Source organism: Alligator sinensis, unplaced genomic scaffold (genome assembly GCF_000455745.1).
Source record: "Alligator sinensis unplaced genomic scaffold, ASM45574v1 scaffold320_1, whole genome shotgun sequence".
Classification (NCBI taxonomy): Eukaryota; Metazoa; Chordata; order Crocodylia; family Alligatoridae; genus Alligator; species Alligator sinensis.
Genome location: NW_005842249.1, coordinates 1610782 through 1623416, shown reverse-complemented (window position 1 = coordinate 1623416; position 12635 = coordinate 1610782).

The following is a 12635-nucleotide window of genomic DNA, read 5'->3' as shown; positions in this document are numbered from 1 at the left end:
GCAGAAACCACCCAAGCCTTTTGTATGGCTAGCAAGCCAATAGCTAGCTGCCACGTGTGCCTAAATCAAGACCGGCCAATAATGTGGCTCAAATCTTAATACAAATGGCGGGAACTCCTTTGCAGCGTGCATCACTATAATGCAAGAGAAATGCACAATGCAAAGAAGGCTACAAAATGACGGGAAACAGTTTTCTGCATGCGGGTTCTCTATAGCAACGGAACAGTCCGTCGTGCAAAAGAGCTGTAAATCGGCGGGAACATAATTTAGCGGTGAAAAAGCACACACAATCAAAAAATCCACAACTTTGGGTTGTGACAAAGAAAAGCTGTTTAATGTCTTTTGTCTAGGATGGAAAGAGAGCAATATCCTTATCACCCCTAAATTTCCTGGCAGTCTTGAATGCTCTGGTGGCATATACCCTCTAGCCACCCTGGGGAATCGTGTAGGAAGCAGTTTTTTATGATCCACCAGGGCTTCCATTCTAATGGTGAAACAGTGACATATTCTTATTCTCATATTCTTCCCTCACCCTTCATTTGTTTTATCTATTTATGTTGGGATTTTCAAAGGAATAAAAGGAGATTGGGTGTCCAACTCTTATAGTACCCGCTTCGGAGTCTGACAATCTCAATCTTTGATTAGCATTAGAAGCGGGGACTGTAGTTGGCATGTAATGCATGGCCCACACATGTACTTTATTATCAGACCATTCATTTTTGCAGATGCTAGCCCTGTATTTAGACTACTGCCTATTTTTTCTCTCTTAAATTGGATGTAAATTTCCCCTACACTTAAACAATATTATATTTGCATAAAAAGTAAAAGTGTAAAATTCCAGATTCTTGTATTGCTCTGTATTAGGCCATGTTGCACATCCTTTCTTTTATGATATCAAGATAGGTATTAAACTACATATTTAACTAAAGGAAAATGATATAGTCCAGCATTAGTACGTTTGGGACCAGATTTTAACTGGTGTAAACAACCATAGCTCCCTTGGCATTAATACATTTATGATTACAGTGCAGCTTCTGAGGATCTCACCAGGTCACTTCTGCATTCTTAGCATTTTCTTGAAAACTAAAGAGCTAACTCCAATCTTGCACTAGCCTTAGTATTCATATCAATTTAACTCTGTGTGTGTGCGCATATGTGTGCATGCATGCATGTGTAAATGTGCATAGCTCATACAATTGTAATAAATCATGTTTGATAAGTAATTTCATTTTACAGCAATTCCACATAATTTTGGTACAAAAAACTAATGCTGGAGAAGTATGTGCACACATGGAATTAGCTGTTTTGCTAAGAAGAAAGTCATGCCAAAGGTGCATCGGATTTCTCAGACTGAAGAGGCAATCCCAGTTATGTTAAGCGAGAGTCCTTAAACTAGGGATGTAAGATTCCAGTCAAGATTTTTGAATGTTGGGGGACTGAAGTTTCATGCTTTGGTTCATCCCCTCATTTTCAAAAAGACTGTTTGCCTAGCACTACCCATTTACAACACTGTGCGCTCCTCTGTTCTGAGCATTGCTAAAAAGCAGGTTACTCCTTTAGGAGTCTAACTGAATGTCCATGCTGCTTGAATCAATTAGATGCTTTTGCACATCTCACTTTAGGAGCCTAACTTCTAAAAACTTTGGCTTCCAATCTCCATTAAAAAAAGAATCATCTCCTGTTAGTCCAGGAGCTAAATATGTTGGGAGACAAGAAAAAACAAGTCACTTGTCAAACAGATTTGATGTGTATTGCTTCTTGGCCAAAATCTTTATTTTAGATTGGATTTGAAAACTAGCCAGGAAGAGGTAGAGGTGGCTTGGGATAGGCAACCATGCTGTGAGGTTTGATAGAAAACAGAGCTGTGCTCAGGCAGAGTCTGAACAGCCAAAGGTCAAAGGCAGGAGTACCTGCAATAATGTAAGCTCAAGAAATTATAACCCTCATTTAGTCTTTGCAAAGATATGGCACTCATCTGAGTTTTTGTTAAGTACTGCTTTCTCAAAGATGACTTGAGTTAGGCTCTGTTACTAGGGGAACTCCCACAGCCTTTTGTGAAGAGAAGGAAAGGGGCTGGCCTCAGTCAGGTTTAGAAACATCCACTTGTGCATTATCTTTCAGTGAAAATTTTCAAATAACTTATATAATAGAAATGAACTAGTTTATGGAACCTGTAATTTAAAATAGATACAAGCCCTTTCCCCCTTTTGACCTGCATGTTTAACCAATATTCACCATGTGGAAGGGGTTATTTTGGGAGGGGGTGGGTGTTTTATTTTATTATTAAGATGGGATATCGGTAATATCATTCAAATATTGTTTGATAGTCCATGTTTCCTGAACACAGTAAAAATGAGAGGTGGTCATAAAACAATGTTTATTCCATTCCAACATATTGAAAATGTTGTTCTGCATTTGGGATGAAAGGTTGAAACTAGAAATAATGAACTGTGGCATGAAGTTTTTAGTGGATTTTTTTTTTTAGTTTTCTTTTAATAGGTGTTTTAGGGTAAAACTGCTTCATTTAATAAAAAAAAATATTTAACAGTATTTAATAATCAATTATAATAAAAAACCAAAACCAAGATGAGACTGAATGGCAGAGCTGAAATAACCAAAAGAAAAAAAAATCAATAATATTGAAATAAAACAAGTTTGACATAATTTTTTTAAGTATCCCTATCAGCACTTTCATTGCTATAGCAATTTCCAGAATTATGCTTTAATTTTATATTAACCAATAATTAGGTTTGGGTTTCTGAAGGAAAAGTAACTGTGTTTACAAGGTCTCCTACAGACCCAGTTGTGAAGGAAAGCTGTTTAATGTCTTTTGGCTATGGTGAGTCACAAATTGGCTAGGGAGCTGCACCCAGAGAGTGGTGGTGGACGGGTCATATTCAACTTGGAGGGAGGTGGGCAGTGGAGTCCCCCAGGGCTTGGTCCTCTGGCCCATACTGTTCAATGTCTTTATCAGAGACTTGGACGAGGGGGTGAAAAGCACCCTGTTCAAATTCACTGATGACACCAAGATTTGGGGAGAGGTGGGCATGCTAGAAGGGAGGACAGGATACAACTGGACCTGGACAGGTTACAGGTGTGGGCGAATGTGAGTAGGATGGGATTCAATACTGACAAGTGCAGGGTGCTGCACTTGGGCAGAAAGAACCGGCAGCATACCTATAGGCTGAGGAACTCCCTTCTCGAAACCACAGTGGCAGAAAGGGATCTTGGAGTCATTATCGATTCTAAAATGAACATGGGCTGCCAGTGTGAGGACATGGTCAGCAAAGCTAACCGCACCTTATCATGCATCCACAGATACATCATGAGCAGGTCCAAGGAGGTGATCCTCCACCTCTACACGACACTGGTCAGGCCACAGTTGGAGTACTCCATGTCCAGTTCTGGGCGCTGCACTTCAGGAGGGGTGTGGACAGCGTCAAGAGGGTCCAGAGGAGGGCCACTCGCATGATCAGGGTGCAGCAGGGCAGGCCCTAGGAGGAGAAGCTAAGGGACCTGAACCTGTTCAGCTTTCACAAGAGAAGGCTGAGAGGGGATCTAGTGGCCATCTATAAACTTACCAGGGGGGACCTGAGGGGAATGGGTGAGACCCTGTTCCCCCGAGCGCCTCCCGGAGTAACAAGGAATAACGGCCACAAGTTGATTGAGAGTAGGTTCAGGCTAGACATCAGGAGGCACTACTTTGCAGTCAGGGCGGCTAGGATCTGGAACCAGCTTCCAAGGGAAGTGGTGTTGGCTTCTACCTTAGGGGTCTTTAAAAGGAGGCTTGATAACTATGTAACTGGGATCATATGAGTTTAACTTAGCAGGGGTCATATGAGCCCAGTATTCGTTCCTGCCCAGGGCAGGGGGTTGGACTTGATGATCTGCTCAGGTCCCCTCCGACCCTACGTCTATGAATCTATGATAGGATCATCCATAGTAGCCCCAATAATTAGCCCACTGTTCTGGAAGCATGGTCCTAACAGTGCTAATGCTCATAATTTCATAAGGCTGAATAGGAAGGAGGATGCAAGATTCTCTCATGCTTTGGACAGGTTGTAATATGAAGCATAAGATCATCTTAGCATGGTTACCTGCAGAACTTGATCATAAGTTTAGTTGCCCCATTTACAGTGATACGGCCTGGAATATTATATTGTTGATAACTCAAACAGTCTGTGAAATTAAACTTCAGGAAGGCAATGAAAGGGTGAAAAAATTGAGAGAAAACGTTCCACGCCTGCTTTATTTTTGAGCTCTCAAGGCTCCAGTAGATGTAAGAAGAACTTTTTATCCAAACCCTGGTGAAGTCTACAGGACGCTTTTTATCTGTGGTGAGAGCACAAAGCTTGTGGGGTTGGACCCAAAATGCATCTAATTATGTTTGAGGTTATATTTGGTCCTTAAAATAGGACCTCTGGTTATCTTTATAAACCGTATAAATAGGCAGTCATTTTGTAAAGCCTGCTAAATTCTTGCACTTGGTGTAGTCTTGATTCAAGGAACTCCATAGGCTAATTGTGCATTACATGAAAACTTGTTTTCAGGATCATTGATCTTTGCTTTTTTATAAGCGTGTTTCTTCATTAGCACTTCTGCAGTTGACTGGCTCTTCCCCAGCTGTCCTTTATGTTACTAAGTTGATCACAACTAGTGCTGGAGATTGAGTCTGTAAGCAGAGGCACCTTGTAATCAGTCAGAAAACTGTTCTTTGATACCTTCTCCAGGCAGCAGATATTTAAGTTCTAACTAGTTTTTCCATGACATATCCACGATGTCTGCTTTGTCTCCTGTACTGCTGAGAGACCTGAGTGGTGGTACCTAGCCCTCTAAAGTACAGTAACACAGGGACCTAGTATGAATTTTCTTATTTCCTACTTCAACCATTTAGTCTAATGAGCTGACTTCCAGGAGGCTCTATGAGATTTTCTGTTCAGCAGCATCCTTGCTATATAGAGTTCTTTCTCCATTGTCCTCCTGGAAAATCCCCCTGTATCCATACTAAAACTTTCATTGAAAGGCCAACCCAACTGAGACCTCCCCCCTCTGTTTTTAAATTGTATGGTAAGTTATACTACTGGAGACAGTCTAATTGTACAAAGTTCCCAGTAGGGTGAGTGAGATTCAGCAGAATTAATTACATGCAGTGAAGTCTGTGTTAAAGGACCTGATCTTAAATTTGTAACTAGCAGAATAGTTTCCTTTCTTTCATGTTTCATTAGAACTCGTGGAAAATGAAATAGTACTCGACACTGAGGCAAGTGTTTTAATAATTCAGTGGGATTGTTGGGCCCCAAATTAAAACCCACTGAAATCTATAACTAAGAAGGCATAAGTTGACAATATGATGTCCAGTCTTTAAAGATCTCTCTGCTGCACAGCATTCAGATGAAGTGTAGCTGTTAGTAAACAGGGGAGACTGGCATTCAAACTCTGTGGAGATTTTTTATTTTATTTCTTTGATAATTGTCTTTACCACAGTTCTTCTCTTTTAAGAATAATTATAGTTTTGTACAGCATTGAACTGCCCATTGCTTTCAGTGGGCTTCCAGTAGTCCTCAGTGAATAAAACAAGCCTTGATCCTTAGCTGGTGAAAACTGACTTTGGTGGCACTACTGTACTGATTCTGGTGGAGTTGCTGGGACTTCCATTAGCTGCCCCACTGCAGTCAGCTGCCTGACTTCAGTGGGACAATTGACCTGCACCAGCTGAGGAGCTTATCAAAAAGGTTTGAAAGACCCAGAAACATATGGAAAAACATGCCTATCCGTTGCTGGGGTGTGGTGGTGGAGTGGTGAAGGCCATTTGATTCCAAGGGCACGAGTCCTGCTGTGAATTTTTGCTAAGAGTTAACATAGATGTAAACCATATCTTTCATGCTTGGGTGTTGAAGGTCATTGGCTATGATGCTGACCACATTATTCCTTTGTGTGCCATTGGTGGCCAAAATTGATGTTCATTAAGCGTATTCATCCAGTGGATTTGGGAGAACCATTGACTTTGGTGCCAAACAACATGCAGTAAGAATAATCTTGAGGCAACTTTTTAAACAGGTGGATATAATCACTTCATATTTTTCTAGGTAAGAATACAGGTCATGAAATGCTAACTGATAGAAACAAGTTACAGACACATACAGCCAATCTCCAGCACTTGTAATCAAGTTAGTAACATAAGGAACAGCTGGGGAAGAGCCAGTCAATCACAGAAAGGCGAATGTAGAAACAAGCTTATATAAAAAGCAAAGATCAATGATCCTGAAAACAAGTTTTCATGAAATGCACAATCAGCCTATGGAGTTCCTTGACCCAAGACTTCACTGAGTTCAAGAACTTAGCAGTCATTTTCTAAAGCCTGCTTACTTATATGGTTTATAAAAAATATCCAGAGGTCCTGTTATAAGGACCAAATACCCATTTCTCTCCCTTTAACTGTCTGGGCATGAGCCAACTAATGGCTCTTGGGCAGAAATAGACCTGGTGCTGTTCCATCACCACTTAATGTGGGATTTCATAGATTCACAGGTTTAAAGTCTAGAAGGAACCATTACGCAGGACCTTGCAGTAATGATAACTGTACGCATCTATAGGAGATGCCTTATTGCATGCATAGCAGGCTAATTTGCTGCATAGTAAAGCATCACTATTTACATAGGCATAGCAATTAGGGTGCAGTAGACTAGTTTACTGCAGTGCCAAATACCACTTGGACCTGATGGGACTATCTGGCAGCACAGTAGATTACTGTTCTTAAACACATGTGTAGACAGTGACGTTGGGATTAGTTTACTTTGGCTCAAATCGAGCCATAATATATTTGGTTGCATTCATTGCAGGTATAGATCTGCTCACTTGGGGTAAAAAACCTCACCCAGCATTAAGACTCCTGGCCAAAGGTGTCTGTGTAAGCTATAGCATCCATTTTTAAAAGACATCTGGTCTTGATTTAAAGACTTCACGTGATAGAAAATCCATCACACCTTGATAAGTTGTTCCAGTGATTTTATTACCCTGGTTAAAAATATGCACTTTATTTCTGGACAGAATTTGCTTAGCTTCTACTTTCAGCTATTATATCTCACTATGCCTTTTTTTCCTAGATCTTGCTATGAGAAATATTTTCTCCACATGGGTATGCATTGATTGTCATCAGTCTGTAAAGGCTGAGAGAAGGTTGAGTTTCTTTAGTGTCTCTCAGTAATAGATTTATTTTTCCATATTTTTTCTAAATCTTTTCCAGTGTCTCAGTACCTCTCTGGGGTGCAGACATCTCCACTAGACAGTGTTCCAGTAATGGTCTCATCACTACCTTATTCCTACTTCCCCTCATTATACACCCAAAGATCACATTCATCTTTTGTAGCATTGTCCTCAGTGCTCATGTTCAGTTACACAATTGCACCGAGAGCCTAGGATCTCTAAAATCCTTACTAGTGTCCCTACATTTTAGGATACATTCCCCTGGCTTGCAAGTGCATGCTTCTATTCTTTGCTCCTATATGCATGATATTATAGTTATGTGTTTAAAATACAGATTGCTCAAAGGACCCTTCCCTTACAAGATGATTTAAGTTGGTCTGAGTAGTTGATTGTCCCTCATCGCTATTTTTTCACTCCTCCAGTTTGTCCATCTTTATGTGAAGTTTACTAGGAATGATTTCATATGTTTTTTCCAGATCATTGATAAGGAAATTGCATCACAATGGATCAAGAACAGATTTCTGTAGGATTCTGTGGATGAGTCCCTTCGTATATGGCTCGACCAGTGCCATGCACCCCTAAAAGGGTACGCTGCCTCCTCAGGGTACTTGCCTGCCATGATTTGATGGCAATAATTGGAGAATTCTCTTCCCGAGAAGGAAAAATCTACTCCACCATCAGGGTGGTGTCCAATATTCCAAAATAATCAGTTATGGCCTGTAACAGAACCTCACAGGGGCCTCCTCCAACCCCAGTACCCCTGCCACAGTCCTCCAGGTTTTAAGTACAAGATCCTGCTCTTAAGGCATTACAGCTAAGAGCAGCTCTCAGTACCGTCCCAGATGACTCCCAGGAAGCCTCTGCAGCTCATTAGAAACAAGAATGAAAAAATATGGACAGGAGTATTCCTTACCCCTGGCCTCCACTGCAGGGTTTCCCCTCTTACTACTGCGTGTGTCCTTTTGTGCTTTCTGCCCTGCACTCCCATCCTGTCAATGCTGGCTTCTGGGGTAGGGACATATGATACACTTACACTGGAGTAACTTGTCTTTTATTCCACAGTGGGCACACCAACATGAGATGCAGGACTTACTCCTCAGCAAATTGTGTTAATGTGCAGTTTGCTAGTACCAAGAAATATAGGTACTAGGTTAACTGAAATATTAGCTACTGCAAAGTAGTGCACATATAGATGCTTACCAGGAGCAATTTGCTCCCCATCAGCATGGGCAGCAGGGAGTGGGGGGAAACTGTCTGGCTCTGGTGCAGCTAGTGGTGCTGGCTTGGAGTGTTGCCCTTTGGCTGAGTGGCAGTGGTGCCCTGAGCTTTCTCCTAGCTTTCCTTGCTGTGGAGACAGGGAAGCTGTCTGTCCCCACACCATGAACCCAGGGTCAGAGAGCTTCCCTGTCCCCTTGGCCCTACTGCTACCTATGCAGCACATGCCCTAGTCAGCTTTTGTTCCCTGTCCACGCCTGGGGGAGCTGGGAGCTGAGTAGCACCAGGACCAGGGGGAGACGTGGAGGGGTAAGCAGCACCAGGACTTTCCTGTGGGCTTCGTTAATTGATGCTATCAGTGTGACTAGGTGAGAAACAAAGATCACATGTGATGAGGAGGATCGATTGCCAGGTTGGGGGCGAGGGTAGGGGATGGGGACAGGAGTTGGCCTTGCAGGGGGAAGTCCCCAGCTGGGGGGCGGAGGGCTGGAGAGGGAGACTTTCCCTCCATTTGGAGACCTCCATTCACATCTCTTCCAGTGGGTGGTACAAGGTATACATGTCATCTAACTGCTTACCTCCCCCCCCACACACACAACACCCCATGCCCATGCATAGGTTTAGGCAGCATCAGGACTGGGGGGGGAGGGGAGATGTTGGGGCGGGGGAGGTAAGCAGCTAGTTAACACGTACACCTCTGTGCTCTGTCTGTCCCCTCCCCCCCGCCCCCCCATACCCCGGCCTGGCCATCAAACCTCCTTGTTACATGTGATCTTTGTGTCTCACCTAAGCATGCCATTGGCATCTTCAACAAAGCTTACAGGAAAGTTTTGATGCTGCTTACCCACTCTGTGTCTTTCTCTATCCTGGCATTGCTTACTCCCGTCCCCCACAATGGTTCCCTACAGTCCCGGCACTTCTCAGCTTTTGGTTCCCCCCAGGCACTGGCAGGGAGCAGGAGCCAATGGGTGTGTGCTGCATGGGCAGCAGCAGGGCTGAGGGAATGGGGAAGCTCTGTCCCCAGCCTGGTGCTGTGGGGACAGAGGGCTCCCCTGTCCTGGTGCTGCTTAGCTCCTGGCTCTTCCCCCATCCCCTCTGCAAGAAAAGCCAGAGGAGAGTTGATAATGCTGCTGCTGTTTGGCCATGGGGCACTGTCCCAAGCCAGTGCTGCTTAACTAGGCTGCAATCCTGAGCTTGATACAGCTAGAAGTCATACCCTGCTCTGGGACAGCTGCCTTCTGCTTTCCAGAGCCCAGGCCTGACCCCTATAATTCCTGCCAGCCTGGAGCTCTCCCTGGCTGCTGTAGGGGACAGAGCAGGGCAGAGGTGCAGGAGCAGTCCTGGATTCCACTGTGCCCACTGGGTGCAAATTTGTTCCTAATATGGGCGTACATGTAGATGCATTCCCAGGCAGAGTTTACTATACCTTGTTTTAATGTGCAGTAACCTTATGGCACCCAGTAAGTATATTCTTTAGTAAGGAGTTGACACACAACCAACTCTCCCAAGCTGACTATCTGAAATATTATAATTAGCCATTAAGTGGTAGGAAAACTGGTTTGCCCTGAGCTAACTGCTACTCTGTAGTAAAACTGACAATAGTAACAGACACAGAACATGTATAGGAATAATTTCATAAGGAGTAAATTCACTTCTTCCTTTTTATACTAGAAAATAGACAATAGCATTTCCTCTGGAGTGGACATTGTGGCTAGGGACAGACATTCAAAAAGTCTGAGCCTGAATTGATTCAATCTTTGCAGGTTAGTGTAACCTGACTAGGCTAAATCACTTTGTAACTGCACAAGACATCCCAGAAATGCAGATACATGCCTGCAGTGACTCGGGCTGGGACCCGAGGGGCACTAGAGCAGTCTTCCCTTCCCTTCGACAGTGCTGAGCTGAGGGGGGCATAGCCAGGCCCTGGCAGCACACTCTGATTAGGGAGGAGTTCTTCCCACTCCCAACCAGTCCAGCAGGGAATTGATAACACAGTGTTTATCACCCCATTAAGAAAAAAACAGAGGGGCATTACCAGCTACCCACTGATTCTGACTTTGTCCCATCTGCCACAGCATGGACTGTATGTGGTCTGCTAACTAATACACAGACACCTCCTCAGCAAGGCAGAGGGGAGTGGGAATCCCTGCTTAGCAGGGAGTGGTGAGGGGGAAGGGAGAGAGCAGCCTGCAGTCTCTAACGGAGCTCCAGCCAGGGAGGAGAGAGGAGGGGCCAGCTCTGCTGTGGAGCAGAGAGCCCCACTCCGCCCAGACAGCATGCTGGGATGCTGGGGGAGTCTGGTTTAACTTAAACCAGCCAGGGGCCTGGGACAGGCATTGCATAAATCGGTTTGAGCCAAATCAGTTAAGTCTGAGACTACATTCAACCAGGTTTATCTCAAACCAGTTTTAGCCATTTTCAGACTGGTTTATGTGCACTGAATATCTGTTCTGTTACAGGTTTAAACCAGTTTCTGATCACTGAAACCAGTTTATATGTAATGTCTGTCCCTATTCTGTTTGCACCACTTTTCTTCTCCAGAGTAAACTGAGAATACCCCAGAGGTTCATATGACCATGCCCTAGGTCAAATGTCTTACAAACACCTACATCAACATATCTACCATCCATACTTCAGCTCGCACTAAGAAACAAAGACAAATTTGAAAAAAAGTTCCATAGGACTGAAGGGAAGGGATTGGGGGGGCTCAGGAGGTAGGTGGGGGGTGGGGCTGGGCAAGGCAAGGCTGGGGGAGCAGGTGGGGCCAGTGGGTGTCCCCCATAGTCCCCTCCTCCCTCCTCCAGCCCCTCCCACCCCGTACTTACAGGCACTGGATCCCTGCTGCTGGCACTCTGCCTGCCCTGCAGGGCAGGCAGCATGCTTCAGCACCAGGGTGAGGGCCAATCACAGAGATGCTCTGTGATTCTGATGCTTTTTTTTTTTGTCCCTGGATATCCAAGCTTGCAGCGAGGGAAACCTTTTCCTGTTCATGTACGTGGCTCTTGCATTGTCTCAAAGGGGTTTGAGATGCTGCAAGAGGCATGTGAGGGCTTGTCTGGACACACCCATAGGGGTCAAAGGAACCATAGACCCAGTGGGCTTGAGCCACCATTCTGATGCACCAATTCAAAGATGATGCAGTTGGTTTAATTCTCAACTTCAGTTGACTTGGATCTGCATTATGCATTTGCTATCATGCGCTCACAAATCTTAATTGAAAAATTAATTGAAATTGATTTGGATCATGATCAGGGTGGTTGAAATTTGCTTGGCCATAAATACAAGGCAGTGACAAACAGCCATGTTCTGTACTGTTTGAAGCGTGGGGGGGGGGAGGGGGGATCAGGGAAATGTCCAGTCAGGTGCTGCAGGGAGATGTGTTACAGCCAATTTTCATTAATGATGTGGAAGATGGAGTAAACAGAACATTACTCAGCTTTGCATGGGACCCAATTCTAAGGGGCTGTGAACACCAATTAGAATATAGGAGTAATGCAAAGGAGAATGAGATCAGAAATGCAGCCAGAAAACAGGGAACAAGAATCCACATAGAACAACACAGGTTATACATCAGGAGAAAAAATATTATGCACCACATGCACTTGTCCATGCTCAGAGTTAGCTCAGTGGGAGAGAGAAGTCTGGGGAGCCAAAATGCTGAGCAGACCTTGGGGTGAAGAAGGAAAGAAATTTAGCAACTTTTGGGACATGATCAGAGCCAAAAAGGGCTGTATTCTTTGAGGCTCACAAGCACTCAGAGGCAGCAAAATTGAGACAAGAGTACAGGATTATCCATGCCAATGTACAGAATAATCTGTTCAGGCAGCATCCTTCTCCCTCCCCAGTTAGTCTTTCTGTCGTTTCTTGGTCCCACCTCTTCAACTCGGCTCAGTCTGCCTGGCTGTCAGTCAAAGCCTGGCTGACGAGCTGGGCCTGCTCTCTGTCCATTTTGCTTCATGCCACCTCCATACACAAGAAGCCGTCCCTGATGGCAGCTCGCTAGACAGACCCCCTCTGTCACTGCCTGTTTCTCCAGCTGTGTGCAACAATGAGAGCATCAGGTCCAGCACTTTGTTGCTGTCCTTCCTTACGTTCAACAAGAACACACCTAGCCTGGTCCACAGTGTACAAGCTACCCATCAACAAGAGGACCAGCAACCTATAGTGGCAGCTGCTGCACAGGGCCCTGGCCATGGGCATCTCTGTCTGCCATTTGG